The sequence below is a fragment of the Pantherophis guttatus genome, chromosome 2 (assembly GCF_059756535.1).
Source record: "Pantherophis guttatus breed Tessera chromosome 2, ASM5975653v1, whole genome shotgun sequence".
NCBI classification, from domain to species: domain Eukaryota; kingdom Metazoa; phylum Chordata; class Lepidosauria; order Squamata; family Colubridae; genus Pantherophis; species Pantherophis guttatus.
In genome coordinates, this window is record NC_142064.1 from 204622637 (window position 1) to 204639298 (window position 16662).

Consider the following 16662-nt stretch of genomic DNA (forward strand, 5'->3'; position numbering starts at 1 on the left):
CTTGTCAACAGCAGGAGCAAGAATATGGTATGATACAAAGATAGCAGGAACATGATATAAAAAAAGATGTTGTGACTCTAGAAAGTGTGCGGAGAAGAGCAACAAAGATGATTAGGAGACTGGCGGCTAAAACATATGAAGAACGGATGCAGGAATTGGGTATGTCTAGTTTAATGAAAAGAAGGACTAGGACTGACATGATAGCAATGTTCCAATACCTAAGGGTTTGGCACAAAAAAGAATGGGTCAACCTATTCTTCAAAGCCCCTAAAGGCAGGACAAGAAACAATGGATGGAAAGTAATCAAAGAGAGAATCAACCTAAAACTAAGGAGACATTTCCTGACAGAACAATTAATCAGTGGAACTGCTTGCCTCCAGAAATTGCTCCAACACTGGTTTTTAAGAAGAGATTGAACAATCATTTCTGTGAAATGGTGTAGGGTTTCCTGCCTGAGCAGGGGGTCCCTTCCAACTGTTATTCTGTTATGGTGAAGGTTAGCTGGGACAGCAGAGCACAGGGTGGAAGGGGTCTTGAATGCAATGTGTCGAGAGCAGCTGGGATTTGGCTCCAGTGGCTGCGGCCTCCTGGGGCATGGCTAGCAGCCAAAGAGCTGCATAGTTCTGGTGCTACTTTTGCCCCACAAGGCAGGGTTGCCAAAAGGCAGAGATGCGGGGGGGTGGGGGGTGATAGGTGGGTGGGAAGAGTTTCAGGCAGTCAAACCATTTTGGGACCAAGCTGAAATGGCTCAGGTTGGGAGGGGTGTTTCACTAATCAATCATATTTGCTTAACAACTGCAATAGATATTATAGTTTTTAAGTGATACAATTGCATGGTATCTCACGTAATGACCACACCACTTACTGACCAAAATTCTGGTCCCAATTGTGATAATAAGTCGAGGAGTATCAGTAAAGAAGAGACTGCTGCTTTTTATTGAAAGAGGCAGCACATTCACAGCAATCTGAATGCATTTGGGTGGTGGTTCACCATTATGCTTTAAATAAACAGATGAGTAGTAATGTCACGTTCTGCTCTACTTACACATGTATATTCTGTCCACTTTTTAAAAAACTTGTTCTTATATATTTCTATATATCGTGTTATTCAAAGACAAGAATCAATGGCCTCTAGCTTATATATCTTGCAGAAATCAGGCTTCACCATTTTCTCTTAAAATAATTGGACTGGCTTGAATCAGTTCTCTGTCAGTATTACTCATGGTAATTATTTTACTTTGTAATACTAAACAAGGATGATATATATTATTGGGGGGGTATCTAATTTTTGCAATTTTAAACTATATTTGCCTTAGCGTTGCTTAAACATGGTGCCACTGTTTTGCCACAGATACCTGAGAATAGCCTACATTCTTTGCTTATTTTTAAGCATATTTGAATTTTTCATTAGATTCTTTTAGAATATCTCAATGACTGTATTAATGTAGCAGAATCGTATGTAGATTCTTGAATACATACCCATTACACAATTCCCTTTTGTGGAAAGCAACGTTGTGTAGACTGCAGAAAAGACAGAGGTCAAGATCTATGGGCCCATCTACTGATGACCAGAGCATATGGAGCAGAATAATCAATTAAACATACCTCAATATCTTGAAAAATGGAAAGGTTTTCCCTATTCAGACATTTTCTAACTGCTTTTCTTGATTGTGGAAACAAAGAGAGCTTTGATCCCGTAATAAATATAGATGTGCACAATCCTTTGCATGTTAAGTCCCAAGGAGTTCAATATTTATTTGAGCGTTTTACCCTCTGCATCCAGAGAAGTGCAGTTTACACAAAATAAATAAACACAAAACAATGTCTGTAGATTTCAAATTGCCCCCCTAGACCTGGGTCCCCTTGAGATGTACGGATTTCATTTTTTTCAATTTTTCAACCAACGTGATCATTGCTAGGATTACAATAGATTGGTTTAAGAAACAAAAATGAGGAAAAAATGGAACACAAAGAGCGAAATCCAGCTAGTTTTTAAGCTTTTGTTAGGATTGAATATCTTGCACTGTACCTTTTTTCTAAATCCTTTGTCATTATTTTAGTTCTTTTACTTCAGCTAGTTGAGTTTTGCATGGATAACGTTTACAGAAAGTACTTACCAATTTGTGATTTAATCTAAAACCTACCTTATTTCCTTTTCTGGGAGATAACCTTAGTTTGCTGAAGCTCTTGTTACTATTCATTGGATTTGGAGAATGAAATCTTTGCAGTTCGTACTTCTGTACTTGGCAACTATTCTTAGTGAGCAGAGGTGTTATTCAGCCGGTTCGAACCGGTTCACCCGAACCGGTAGCGGAAATTGCAGGTGGGCCCACCCAGTGGTGAAATCCAAAATTTTTTACTACTGTTCTGTGGGCTTGGCTTGGTGGGAGTGGCAGGGGAAGTATACTGCAAAATCTCCATTCCCACCCCACTTCTGGGGGAAGGATATTGCAAAATCTCCATTCCCACTCCACTCTGGGGCCAGCCAGAGGTGGTATTTGCCAGTTCTCCGAACTACTCAAAATTTCTACTGCTGGTTCTCCAAACTGCTCAAAATTTCCGCTACCAGTTCTCCAGAATCTGTCAGAACCTGCTGGATTTCACCCCTGGGCCCACCCACCTACCCACCCACCCCGGCTCTATGCCATCCTATTTAGGCACATTTTTGAGGCCAGGCGCATGCGTGGAAGGCAGGCATGCACGCAAACCGGGCATCCGCACACACGGCAAATCGGTAGTAACATAATGTGAAACCCACCGCGGTTAAGTGAGAGAGGAGACTCCATCCTTGATCAGCCTAACGTCTCTTTTGTCTCATTGCAGCCCCAATATTCTGTCTGTGGAATTCAAATGAATGGCAACGCTCATTATTTATTAACTCTTGCCTCATGCAATCTTCTCTCTGCATCTCCCTGGGTCTAAAGGGAAAAGTTCATATGGGGTCTCCTGCTTTAATGCAAATAATTCAACTCAAAGGGATCACATATTTCCATTGAGCAGCCCTCTGAAATATTAACACAGAGAAAGGCTGTCAGAGGCTCATCACATAGAGGCCAGTCAAGTTGGGAGACAAAGCGAAAGCAGCCAAGAGGTTGCAGGCAAAAAGAGGGAAGGGTATTTCTAAGCCTCCCCAGCTCACATCTTTCATATGCATCTTCCAAAATTTCTTTCAGTGAACAGATACTTTGGGTGACAGGGTGATGAGCTGAGGAATCTGAGAAAGCTCCCCAAATCTCTTCAGTGAACTCCTTACTTTGGGAGACAGGGTAATGAACCGAGAGACCAGAAAGCTCAGACATTACCAGAGCTTTCCAGCTAAGTCATTTGTAATGAACGCTGATGTGGGAAATGCAGTTTAGAAGAACATAGAATTCTTCCCAGGAAGTAGATTTGGTGTGCATTTGAGAAGTAGCGGGTTGGATTATTTTCCCTTACATTGCTGGTGCCTTGGATACCATAAGATGCTTCAATTCCATTGTGGCCTTAGCTGTGAAACAAGAGCAGCCATAGGTCTGTAGTAATATAGTATAGAACAAAACAGAACAGAACAGAACAGAACAGAACAGAATTCTTTCTTGGCCAGCTGTGATTGGACACAAGGAATTTGTCTTTGGTGCATATGCTCTCAGTGTACATAAAAAGACAAGATACACTCGTCAAGAATCACAAGCATCGTTTTGAGGGTAGCAGTTGAAACAATTTATGTCCAGGATGTGAGGGGTCTGTAGATATTTCCACAGCCCTCTTTTTGACTCATGCAGTATACAGGTCTTCAGTGGGAGGCAGGTTGGTGGCAATTGTTTTTTCTGCAGTTCTAATTATCCTCTGAAGTCTGTGTCTGTCTTGTTGGGTTGCAGAACCAAACCAGACAGTTATAGAGGTGCAGATGACAGACTCAATAGTTCCTCTAGAGAACTGTATCAGCAGCTCCTTGGACAATTTGAGCTTCCTGAGTTGGCGCAGAAAGAACATTCTCTGTTGTTTTTTTCTGATGACGTTTTTGATGTTAGGTGTCCATTTTAGGTCTTGAGATATGATAGAACCATATGAATTTAGTAATGGCAGAATGGCTGTCCAATGTGACACCAAAAGCATTATATGTAAAGAGGGTTTTTTTGTACATAAAATCAGCTTGAAGTTCAACATATCTCATGCTTAATGCTATGCATTCCCCATTCAATGTGGCTCCCAATAAACTCCAGTAGATCATGTCCTATGCGTGTATATCATTCTTTATTTTGAAAACACATATCCCCCCTCTTTCAACAAAACGTTTACCAAGGGAAGTTTAAAAGTAAAAAGAATTCTCATTCATTCATTCTCTCTCTCTCTCTCCCCCCCACACACATACACACCCCTCGGCAACTCTTACTGATCCAATCAAAGTTTATTTTCATCCCCTTGGTTCTGTAGGCAACTGGCAGCCAGGTTCAGTTGCTCTTATTGGTAGGGTTACAGAAAGCAAATATCTTATTATGTCTCTGTTTTTGGCTGATGGATGGAGCACTTTATTTTTTCCTTTGTCATATTTTTCTGGGAAGGCAGGGTGTAAAACTTCCTTGTCTGGCCTTTTAATTCTCTTGACCAGTGAATGAAACTACCGTATTTTCCAGCGTATAAGATGACTGGGCGTATAAGAGACCCCCTACTTTTCCTGTTAAAATATAGGGTTTGGGCTATACTTGCTGTATAAGACTACCCCTCTTCCAACGCACACCAAATAAAAATTAAAAAACATCAACTGGCTCACCCACAATGTAAAAACAGCTGTGCTAGACCCAAAATGGCCCCTGCAACAAGCAGGAACCTCAAAAAGCCCCAAAAAACAACTTTCACACTTTACACACACAAAATTCCACATACAGCTTTGTGAGATTTTGTGTTTGTGTAGTTAGAGTGAAACACTACAGAAACACACTAAATCTCAGAAAGCTGCACAAATATTATTTTATTTTATTTTATTTTTATTTTTATATGAAAACTAAATTTAAAACTTCCTAAACTTTAAATGGCTAGGTCTAAAAAAGAACAACTAAAAAAAACCCCAATTAACTATTTTTTTTAAAGCTCCCAAAGGGGAAAAAAACTTACCCAATAGAACAGGGGTCTCCAACCTTGGCAACTTTAAGACTTGTAGACTTCAACTCCCAGAATTCCTCAGCCAGCTTTGTTTTGCTGGCTGAGAAATTCTGGGAGTTGAAGTCCACAACTCCCTGCCTGCTTGATTGCAGGCAGGGAGTGGCTTGCTGATGGAATGGATTCAGGCAAGCGAAGCAAGGCAAGCGTTGCGACTAGCAGCTAAGGTAAGCAAGCTGGAGGGGGAAAACTTTTTTCCTTTTACATGGCTCTGGTGATCCCAGCTGCATTGCCTGATTAGCAGGCAACTCAGCTGGGATCATCAGAGCTTGGATCACCAGAACAAAGGAAAAAAGTTTTTTCCTTTTACATGGCTCTGGTGATCCCAGCTGCGTTGCCTGATTAGCAGGCAAAGCTGGGATCGTCAGAGCTTGGATCGCGAGAGCCATTTAAGGCTCGTCAGAGCCTTTCGGGCTGGTCTGTCTGGTTACAGGAGAACGACACCAGGCGTATAAAACGCCCCCCAACTTTTGAGAAGATTTTCATGTGTTAAAAAGTCGTCTTATACGCCGGAAAATACGGTACTATTAATTTTATTTCTCTTCTCCAATCCCAGGACAACTGGTATCCAGAGCAGCTCTATAAGCACTTCCAGATGCTCTGCTCCCAGTATAACCAAAGGATGTCATGCAGCTCAACCATTCCTTCCTCTTTGTGTTTATTTTTGTAATAAAACCTTGAAATGTTGCATTTGTATCCTTCTGAAATATTATGTACATGAGGCTTGGCAACTGCACACTAAACCTACCCTGAGTTATCTAGGGGGTCCAGATAGATTTTTCTGCCTTAGGCACCAGAATACCTTAAGCCACCCTGCTAATTTAAAGGCAAGTCTGTCATTATTACTCCCGGAGACTACAATTGTAGAACAGAACTGATGTTTTCCCACCTTCCCGGTGCCTTCAGCACTGACAGGTGGCTGTTTCCAAGAAAACCTTGACCTTACTTTCACAACTGATTTATTTTATTTTTTTTACAAAACCGCACAACCCCTAGATGTGTATGTATAATAAGCAGAAGCTTATTTAACAAGGCCTTTGAATAAGATTCCACTAGCACCAAAGGAAATCTTGGAAACAGATGGTTACAGAGAAAAGGAGGACAGAGTAGGAACCCTCACAATAAAATATATCTCAGAGCTTCCACTTATTAACAAGATTCTTTTCTGACTAATAAGGTATGTCTCACCCAAATGGCTGGCATATACAGAGTTTATCTAGCCAAGTGAACTGGAATCTAATTTTTAAGATGCTCATGCTGGCAACGCTCCCTCCATAATAAGTCACATTCCACCAGCATGTGATTTTTGTTTTCCAGCGAAATCCCAATCATCTATGTTTACATTATATCACAATGGGATTTACTCTCGGTTTCATATGCACAAGAAACCAACTGTTATCATTTCACGAAACAACAATAAGTTGTTATTTTGGAGGATTTTCCTGCTTTATCGCAAGGAGTCCAGCCACATTTAAATGGTAAATTAAAAGTAAGGATGCAAGCTGAGAAAACCAAGAGAAGTATGGCAAAATAAATACAGATTCATCTTTGATACATTTCTTGGAGATTAGGGCAGGTTGTAGGTGATACCTCACTGAAATAATATGCTGAGTAGACAGTCACCAGATTGATGGCCAGATGACTGATCTACACTGGATATAATCTTTTGTCACTGAATTTACTTTACTTCACAGGTGACCTTTTTGAAGTTATAATAGAAATCGATACAAGTTAGACTAATGCTTGTTAGCAGAAGCTCCATTGAAAGCAATACAATTTCTGAGCAAACATGGATAGGATTGCAATGAAGGTTCATAAAATATGGATAAATAACTTCATATTATACTGAGTTTCTCAGTATAATAAACTTTTCAATGTGAGACATATATGTCCATCTTGTTGATATGGGCATAACAGTTTGAGTATTAGCAAGCTTAACCTAAACTCTTAAACGAATTTAGGAGAGCACATCTTGAATGAGAGAAGGAAGGTTACTACTTACTTAGCAGTGGAACACTTACCGTAGTTTGCTAAGAGTCTTTAACATCGTTTCAGTCTATAAAGACTGACAGCAAGAGCTGGAATATTTCTTCTCTTGAAATCCTTGGAGGGTTCCTGCCAGTCAGAACAAATTAAAGTTTTGAGTATTTATATTGGGTACCCAGCATAAAGAATGGGTTTTTGAAGCTGACAGAACCTTTCCTTGGTTGAATATTTAGCATAATGAAGAGCTCAACGTAATTCAGACTCATAAACCTTTCCTGTATTATTTCCAACTTGCACTGTTTTTCAGGTTACATGCAGAATGGAAATTGTCAAGTTCACAAAGTTTACACAGGTGAAGAACATTTTTATTTTTATTCTGCTTTTATTATTTTTAAAAATAATTCAAGGCAGCAAACATATCTGATATTCCTTCTTGTCACATATAAATACCTGACCTCATGCCCATGCCAGGGGGCAGGGAGCTGATGAGATCGATTCCCAGGGTCCACTCTAATCCATTGACCCCTCCTTACCTTAGCTCCACCCCACAGGTACTTAAGGTCCAGCTATGCGGTCCAGAGCCAGTTCCAGTTCCAGTACATTACCTGTAAGGAAGAGACATGTTATGAATAAAGACTTCTAATTAAATGAATACTTGTGTGATGGAGTTATTGGGCTCGATCCTTGAACACCTTTAACACTTCTTCATATTTTCTGCACAACAACCACCCTGTGAGGTGGGTTCGGCTGAGAAAGAGTGCCTGGTCCAAAATCACTCAACCGGCTTTCATGTCTAAGGCAGGACTAGAACTCAGATTCTCCTGATTTCTAGGCTAGCACCTTAACCAGTACAATAAAATAGCTCTTTATATACCAGGAAAGTACTAGCCAGTACTAGTTAAAAACATACAATTCCCTCACATCCTTTGGTCTTGGCTATTTTCCTGGTTGGAAAAACCATAGAAAATTTTAGAACATTTCTGCACAATCGTATATCCATGGTCCAATGATGCTACCAAAAATGGATTTAATGGCCATGAAGAGACAGTGTCATGTTCAGCTCCATCCCGACCCATGCAGATAATATGGAAAGAGGGAATTTGAGCCTGCTGTAGGCATCCCACGGGGACAATTATAGCACAGTGTTTTCCTTTTATTGTGTTACCATTTTATGATTATTTTATTTATTGTGTTTATTGTGAACCACCCAGAATTGCTTAAGATGGTCAGCCATATAAATGTTTTAAATAAGAAATAGGGAGTCTGCCCTGCTCCCATTGGCCACCAAACACTCTAGTGGGCACACCCCTTCCCTGTTTCTGGCCACTGGTTTTCAGGGCCATTTTCCAATTTGGTATCAGGAAAGGATGAATACCTTCAAGGCCAGAAAGGCTTCTTTCACATTTCTCTTGCCAACCTAAATCCTCCACTTCCTCTCACAGAGTGACATCTGAAGGGCTGAGCTTCCTACTTCCCACATGGAAAGGGAAGAGGGATGGAAGCAGCTTTTCAGCTAGGAGCATCTCATTACTTAATGATAACATTACTATAGTGATGCCAGGTACAGAGGAGTTCCCCCTACCCCCCAAGGAAGGAAAGGGGATTTTCTATGGAGAAATCAGGTCTTTCGGGGTCCCAGGGGAACTTCTTTCCCTCCTGATCTTCTATTTTTCCTGACATCCGTATGGTGCTAGAGAAAATAGCTCCTTTGCTGCCAGTTCTCGAATCCAGCAATTCTTACCCTACATAGTTCTTACTGTATGATCTAAGAATTAACAGTAGAGGTCTTGCACCCTCTCTTCTCCCTCCCCTCCCCCATATGTTGCATTTCTTTCCGTAGATGGTAGAACTGTATTGCCCTGAATGAAAGGAGTAGGGGGAGAGAGGAGGCAGTGAATAGGTCCTTCGGTGCCCATCCTGTCATCATGCTATGGGATCAAAGAACTGGCAACAATAAAGACCAGCTGCCAGTTCCTGCACCAAATTAAGTTTTCCCCACCTCGCCCTTCTCCCTTTCCCTGTTCTTGTGCAGACAGACTGCGGCTCTGATTTATTGCCAAAGCAAAAAGGGGCTGGAAATGTCATCATCCCTTCTTTAAGATGGCATACCTTTCTGCTAGCTCCCACACTGAGTAACAGTAGTTAATGCTGCGGTGTGAAGGAACCCCAAGTTAATACGATACAGGATTAAAAAAAGAGATTTGATTTAATTGTTTATTTCTTGCCGTTTCTTAAGTGAAAACGTTCACTCTAGTGGGCCAAACAATATTCCAAAGATTCCGGTGAAGCGAGGGTGATGAATCTTAATTCCATGGAATTTCAACGGGTTTTCATGAAACTTCGTAATAGTTAGGTGCCTGTCAAGTCAACTCCTGATATGGAGATAGAAACTTGGCAAGAAGAAGGAACAAGAAAGCAACTCTCACACAAAATCTGCATTTTGGCAGCACCTGCCTGCTTGGGCCTCCTGATGCTTTGGGGAGAACAGCAGTGCTGGTGGCCAGCTTATGTGCAGACATCATGCATTGTTTATTAATCCATGTCTTCCTGTGCTTTATTTGGCAGCCTGCGGTAGCTTGGCTAATGCAACAGCATTTAATAATGATCTCCTACTTACTTAAACACTCCAAGTGAGCAACAGACAGAATCATGGGAACCAACCATTCATTGTACATGAGCTCAGCTACCTCTAGTTAAATATTTGATGACAGTTCAGAAAAACTTTGATACACTTCAGGCTCTTTCTGATTATGACTCTACAAGGCCATGAAGCTACCTCCATAAGACATCTGCACCCCAGGCCACCCAGCAATAATTGGCAGAGCGGTCCGAGTAACAGAGTGCAAAGGCAAGATCACAAGCGGTGGAGGTGAACAAAGTACTGTATCTATGCTTGCCTCCCTTGGTGCTCTCTTGGCCAGAATTGAGTTCAGTCTTTCCAACTTTCTTATAATGGTCTAATAAAATGCTGGGTCAGAGATCAAACACGTGTCTCTTTCTTTACAAGTGGGACTTGTTCATAAGGGCAAAAACAGGATGGGAGATTCTAAACGGACAAATATGGTGCCATGTTACAGAATGAAGATAAATGATTGATACAGAGATGTCTTGAGATATAACAGATTAACAGAGTTGGAAGGGACCTTGTAGGTCATCTAGTGCAACCCCCCTGCCCAAGCAGGAGACTCTATGTGTATCCCTTCCAAAAGTTGGCATATTGTCACTTCCCTACCCTTATTCAAGGACAGAAACTGGACAGGCTCAGGAATCTTACTCAAATACCAACAGTGGAATAGTGTTAATCCCCCTGAGGATACAGACTACTTTCAGGGGGGAGTGTCTATGGAGATTCTCAATCATCCAGGTAATAGCAATAGCAATAGCACTTAGACTTATTTACCATTTCATAGTGCTTTTACAGCCCTCTCTAAGTGGTTTACGCAGTCAGCTTATTGCCCCCAACAATCTGGCTCCTCATTTTACGCACCTCGGAAGGATGGAAGGCTGAGTCAACCTTGAGCCTGGTGAGATTAGAACTGCCAAATTGTAGCTAGCAGTCAGCTGAAGTAGCCTGCAGTGCTGCACTCTAACCACTGCGCCACCTTGGCTCTCTGACAATCAGAACTGAAGAAACTTCTTAGCTGAGAAGCAAAATGTCTTCAAAGAAAAGCAAAGAGAAAGTCCAGTTGCCTCTTGAAGTAAAAAAAAAGCACCTTTGGGATTTCAGGGGGGAGGATAACATGTATGCTATTATTCTGCCCAATGCAAGAAGCAGTCTAAGACTTTTATGAGAAGCAGCTGGGAGGATTCAAATTTGCTTCTTCTCCCTAACATTTGCTATTGGTGGCAGCCGTGCCACCTCTGTACCAGTCTTGTCCCAACTCTGCCACAGCTTTTCACCATACATTGTTTTACTTACACATAGGTTGAGAGGCTGTTCATGCGTCTACTTTGCTCCCAAGTCCAAACAAGTATATGTATATTGTGTATGCAGGTAAATATGTATACTGTAAATTAATCTTTTCCTAACTTCTGGCCCACTTTAGGTTGGAATTGCAGCCAGGGGTCTTCATATTGGCAAAAGTTTGTAACTTGAAAGTTGTATGTTATGTCCTTATAAGGACATCTGCCGGGGATTGGCTAATCCACCAGCAGGAAATTTGAAATGCTGTCTCTGGGCGGCGCGACTTGCCGGAGCACTTAAAAGGAGAGCTCCGGCAGCGCAGCCGCCAGTCTTATTCTGTACGAAATAAAGTGCTGAATGGACCAACGCTGGTCGCGTCTTCTTTCCCTGCGCCTGATCTAACATTGTAAGCAATGTCTATATAGTCCACATGGTTCTGCAAATTATGGAAATGAATGTTGCTTCTACGGGATCTAACTTCCTTCTTTGCAAATTAAGAATTCTATAGGCAAAGAAAATGCCAAAAGGAAGAAACAACACCAGATAAGCTAATGAAGTCAGATTGAGCCTTTAAAGGCAAACATCGTTTGCTTCAATCTGTAAGTAGTCATATAAACCACACCAAACAACAGAGCTGAAAAAGCTTCTTGGATGAGAAGCGAAAGGTCTCCAAAAAAAACCCCCCGAAAGTCCAGTTGCCTCTTGAAAAAGCACCTTTGGGACAATCATGACCTGGATGACTGAGAATCTCCATAGACACCAAACAACAGCAATATTCTGACATCAGGTCAGGGAATATTTTGCTGCAGTGGTTCAATGGAACCAAAGAGAAGTGTCAGAATTTCACCAATATCAGAGTTTTGCCACCTGGAACATTACAAAACTGTGGAAACAATGTAGTGAAGAGTGAAGATACTGAACTAGAACCTGAGAAAGCCATGTTCAAGTCCACCCTTCCTTACAGGGCTATCTCATAAGTAGAAAATAGGCACATCCAAATGTAAGCCACCTTGAGCCTCTAGAGACAATGCAGGATAAATATCCAGAAAATAATTCATATCAGAAATTATTTAGAACCGATACTCTTCATTTAAAGATCCAGCTTTTTACTATTTTTATTCTACCCTTCCTGCAAGAAGTTCAGAGGGGTAAATGTTGCTATATCTTTCTTTTTATCTCACTGGCCATTGTGAAGTACTTTGGCTAAGAAAGAGACAGAAACTGATCATTTCCACATTGACCCTGAAAAACATGATTGGTGATACATTCTTCATTCACTTTGGATAGTGAGATGGGCGGCATATAAATTTAATAAATTTATAATAAACAAAAAAAATTAACCTACAATAAGGTTAGCATTTTAGAGCATGGGTTCCAAACACTTTCCAACTCCTTTGCTTTCTTTATAGGAAGTATCCGTATTTTCTTCCATTGTAACAAAGCAACATGCTTTTCTGCATATGCTTCTGCTTCCTCATCGAGTCCCATCTGTATAGGTTTGTATCAATGTGTGCATTAGGAAGCAGGGGCAGGCCACATACTCTCTGCTCTGGGTTACGTGCCAAGGACCAAGAAGAGAGAGGGATTGGAACGGAAGAGTTAACGTCATTCTGAGATGCTGCCCAACTGCTTCTCCCATCGGAATACATAGCGAGAATGTTTTTCTCTGCAACTGCCAGCCAGATGCAGCCTGTTTTCTTTCTTTTGTCAGCATCTCCCATCACACCAAGTTTGGTCCTGCAACTAGCCCGTCTGCTGACAGAATGACAGATGGGCAGAGTCTGCAGCCCTTTACCTAATTTCTTTCAACTTTCTCTCAGACTAGAAATACTAATAATGGTGTCTCTGCCTTTTGATGAGGGAGCACCTGCTACCACTGGGTTTGCGCTAGATAAAAAACGAAGCAGTGGAAACGGTGGTAGAAACTTAGGCATTGTTGTCACGTGTTGTGGGCACCAGGCCATCATTGTAAACCATGATACTATTAATTGATTTGAAATTGAGTTTTATTAACCCGGGTTTAGTGTGCTGTGTGAACCCAGCACATGAGAAGTGGTGTGATCCCCTGGATAGTGTGTTGGATTTTGTCTGTGGATGGCTGAGTTTAAATTCATAGTCAACATTGGATTTTGTGAGTTGGGTGAATTGGGATACTAGAAACCTCCTTCCTTTTCTCCGAGTACTGAGTCTGTGTATATAGAATGAATTTCCTACAGGCCTCTCTCCTTTCAGGTATTTTGGTATGCAACTAAATACAAGATATTCATTCAGACCCTCGATGGCTCCATCAAAATTCTGGTTGAAAAAACCCTAATTTCTGCAAACTCTTCACATTCTGCAGATCTAGATCAATTAAGATTTGCTTACCTGGGTAGATTTCTTTCCAACAAAACGGAGGAAAGAACTATGCACGTCACTGAATAGTCCAATTTGTTCATGACTGAGTAATCTTTTGCAGAGAACTGCTAAAAGAGTGGAAGTCATGGAACTTCTGTTCAATATATTTTTATATCCATTAAAAAAATCTATTTGCTCTTCTCAAAAAGACTTTGGCATCTTTGATCTTTAGTTTCATCAAACAAGGTTTAGTGGAATATATTATCTAGGTGCAAATACCACTTGAGCCAAATACAGGATGAAGACAAGGAAAAGGTGCCAGCTAACCAGCTAAAGGAGGTTCCTTTGAGTAGCTCATCAAACCAAGACATCTCAGTCTGTGCTCATTTCTCATGCAAGTCATTTAACAAGCAGTAATCCCCATCACAATCTCCCCCGCCCAACACAATCCAATTTAATTTAGAGGAAAAATCACACAAAGGCTGTAACATCCAGCTTATCCCTTGAAATGCAATCGTTCTGTAGAAAAGAATTAATGTTTAATTCCATCTTAATTACTCAGAGTAATAATCCATTTACACAGAGCAATGCGGTCAGCACATGCATTGCATTGCTTTGAAGGGTCAGAGTCATGTGACTAATAACCTTGTCAGCTGACAGGCCGAATTAATCAGAGGGCATTGTTGTCATGAGCCCTGAGAGAGATTGGAGCCATTGATTAGATCCTTTGGAGTGCATGGTTATGACTTTCAATTAGTAACTTTCTGGCATTAAGCAGGTCATGTCTTTGCCATGACCCAAATGGTAGTAAGTAACCATTCTTTAAAAAATGTGTTGTCATGATACTATCCCATTCCCAGTCTATTATTGAAAACACATGACTTTATATTTAATTGATCTGATATTGAAGTGGTGTTCTCCCAACACTGCCTTGCTTTATGCGAACTTGGTGATAAGATGGTTAGGAGGTGGAAACCCTCCAGCTCTTATTGGCCATTTCCAACTGCAATTGACACCCAACTTCCTTCCTTTCTTCCAGTCACTGGGCAATGTGGGCATTGCCCTCCATGAGCATTGTAGTTTGTTCTGCTGGGTCAATATTTCACCTGGATTCCACAGGAAGAGAGCAAATTAATGTGGCATACTTTTGTGTCACATCATTGACTTGAGGAAAGCACATTACAGTATTGCTGCTGCCTGGATGAGCACTCAAACACAGAAAATGCATTAGTATCATCTCACCAAGTGGTGAGAAGTCCAGGGCCAGTAGGTCAAAATTTGTTTCCGTTGGCTGACATAGCAATTCTTTTTACTATCTTTGACATCTCTGTTCTATTTGCAAGCAACATACATTCTGGGAGCAAATAAGAGCCTACCACAGTCAACACAGCAGGTGAACTTACTATAGAACCAAAAGTAGAGTACAGACTATCTCTGCAGTTGCATCAGAGATCTCTCCCAGGCTTGCTAAACTCACGTATTTTTTAATCAAAGTTCTCCAAGACTTTGCAAGCTCGCTCATTATTTGGAGGCATTTGTCCTATTATTGATTCAGGGTGATGAAAAGCAAAAGTCATTGTGAGGAGCTCCAGAAAGATCTGTTTAAACTTGGTGACTGTTCAACCCTATGGCAAATACAATTCAATTTGAGGATGTATAAAATGCTTCACATTGAGGCAGAAAGCCCAAATTCACCTACTATACCTTGATGGGGCCTCAGCTGCTTGTAACTAACCAGAAAAAAAGGATCTCGGAGTCATAGTGGAGAGCCCAATGAAGATGTGAACTCTGTGTGACAGCTGTGAAAAAGGGAAATTCCATGCTAAGGATCATTAAGAGAGGCATTGAAAATAAAACCGCCAACATTGTACTGCTCCTTTATAAATTGTAGCAGGCATGCATCTGTAATATGTGTACGGTTCTGGTCACTCCATTAGAAGAAGGATTTAATAGAACTAATAAAAGTGCAAAAGATGGAAACAAAATTATCGCAGGGTTTTCTTTTCCCTAGAAGAAAAGGTTAGAATGTTTGGAATTCTTTAATGCAGAAAAAAAGCTGACCAAGGAAAGGAAATATTTGAGGTGTATACAATCGTACATGGTCTGGAGAAAATGCACAATTTTTAAAAAAAAACATTGGGTTCATAGGTTATTGCAGCTGATTAGAAGGAGATTCAGAGTAGATAACAGTGAATACTTCTTCACACGGCACATAATTATCCTGCAGAATTCATTACCTACAGAATTCATAAGGTGGGGTTATAGGCACTAACTTAGATAGCTTTATAAAGGGATTAGATAGATATATGTAGAAATACAGGTAATCCTTAATTTACGACTGGTCACTTAGTTACTCCAGAGCTTCCCTGGGTTACCTACAACATGGATTTGAAGTTCTTTTTTTTTTTTTGCATATTTTTTTTATTTTTATTTCTCATAAACATATGTAAGTGTACAGTCTCTTATCCATCATTAATCATTGATCATTCATCTTATCCTTTAACTTTCATTTTTACTTGTTCAGGGCTGCTCTTTTACCATTTCCTCTTCTTTGTTTTACCACAACTTTTCCTCTTCTTCTTCCCTCCTCTTTCTTCTTCTGTCCCTTTCTACTTTCTTCATTCCTCTTCTCCTCCCCTTCTACTTCCCCTCCTCTCCCCTTCCCCCCACTCCTCTCTTCTTCCTCCCTTTCTAACCCTCTCTCCTACTCTTCTTTCCCTTCCTTTTTCTTCCTCTCCTTTCCCCTCTCTTCTATCCCTCTCTCTCCTTTCCTCTCTTCTCCCCTCCTTCCCTCTCTCTATTCCTCTCTCTTGTCCCACTCCTTTGTTGTATCCATTTTCAATTTAATCTAGAATGGTATTCGAGCAGCCCTGATTTTCTATTTACATATATCTTCATTTCAAATTCTTTTTTGTTTAATAATTACATCTGTTTTATCATTCATGTACACTTTTATAGTAACACTTTTTCTCTTTCTCCCCCTTTCCCCTTTTCCCTTTACCTAGGCGTCATCTGAGTTTCTATTCTTTTTATTGTCTTTTCTTTTATTTGTCTTTTCCCTAGCCACTTCCTTTCTCTATCTTTATTTTATTTCTTTTCTAACCAATCATAAAAACTTCCCCATGTCTTGAAATACATTGATTCCTCTTCATCTTTTATTCTCAATGTTAATCTATTCATTTCTGCACATTCTAAAATTTTCTTTATTATCTCTCCTTCCGACGGGATTTTGTCTGCTTTCCAGTTTTTTGCAAATACTATTCTAGCCGCTGTTATTATGTGAATGATCAAATATATAT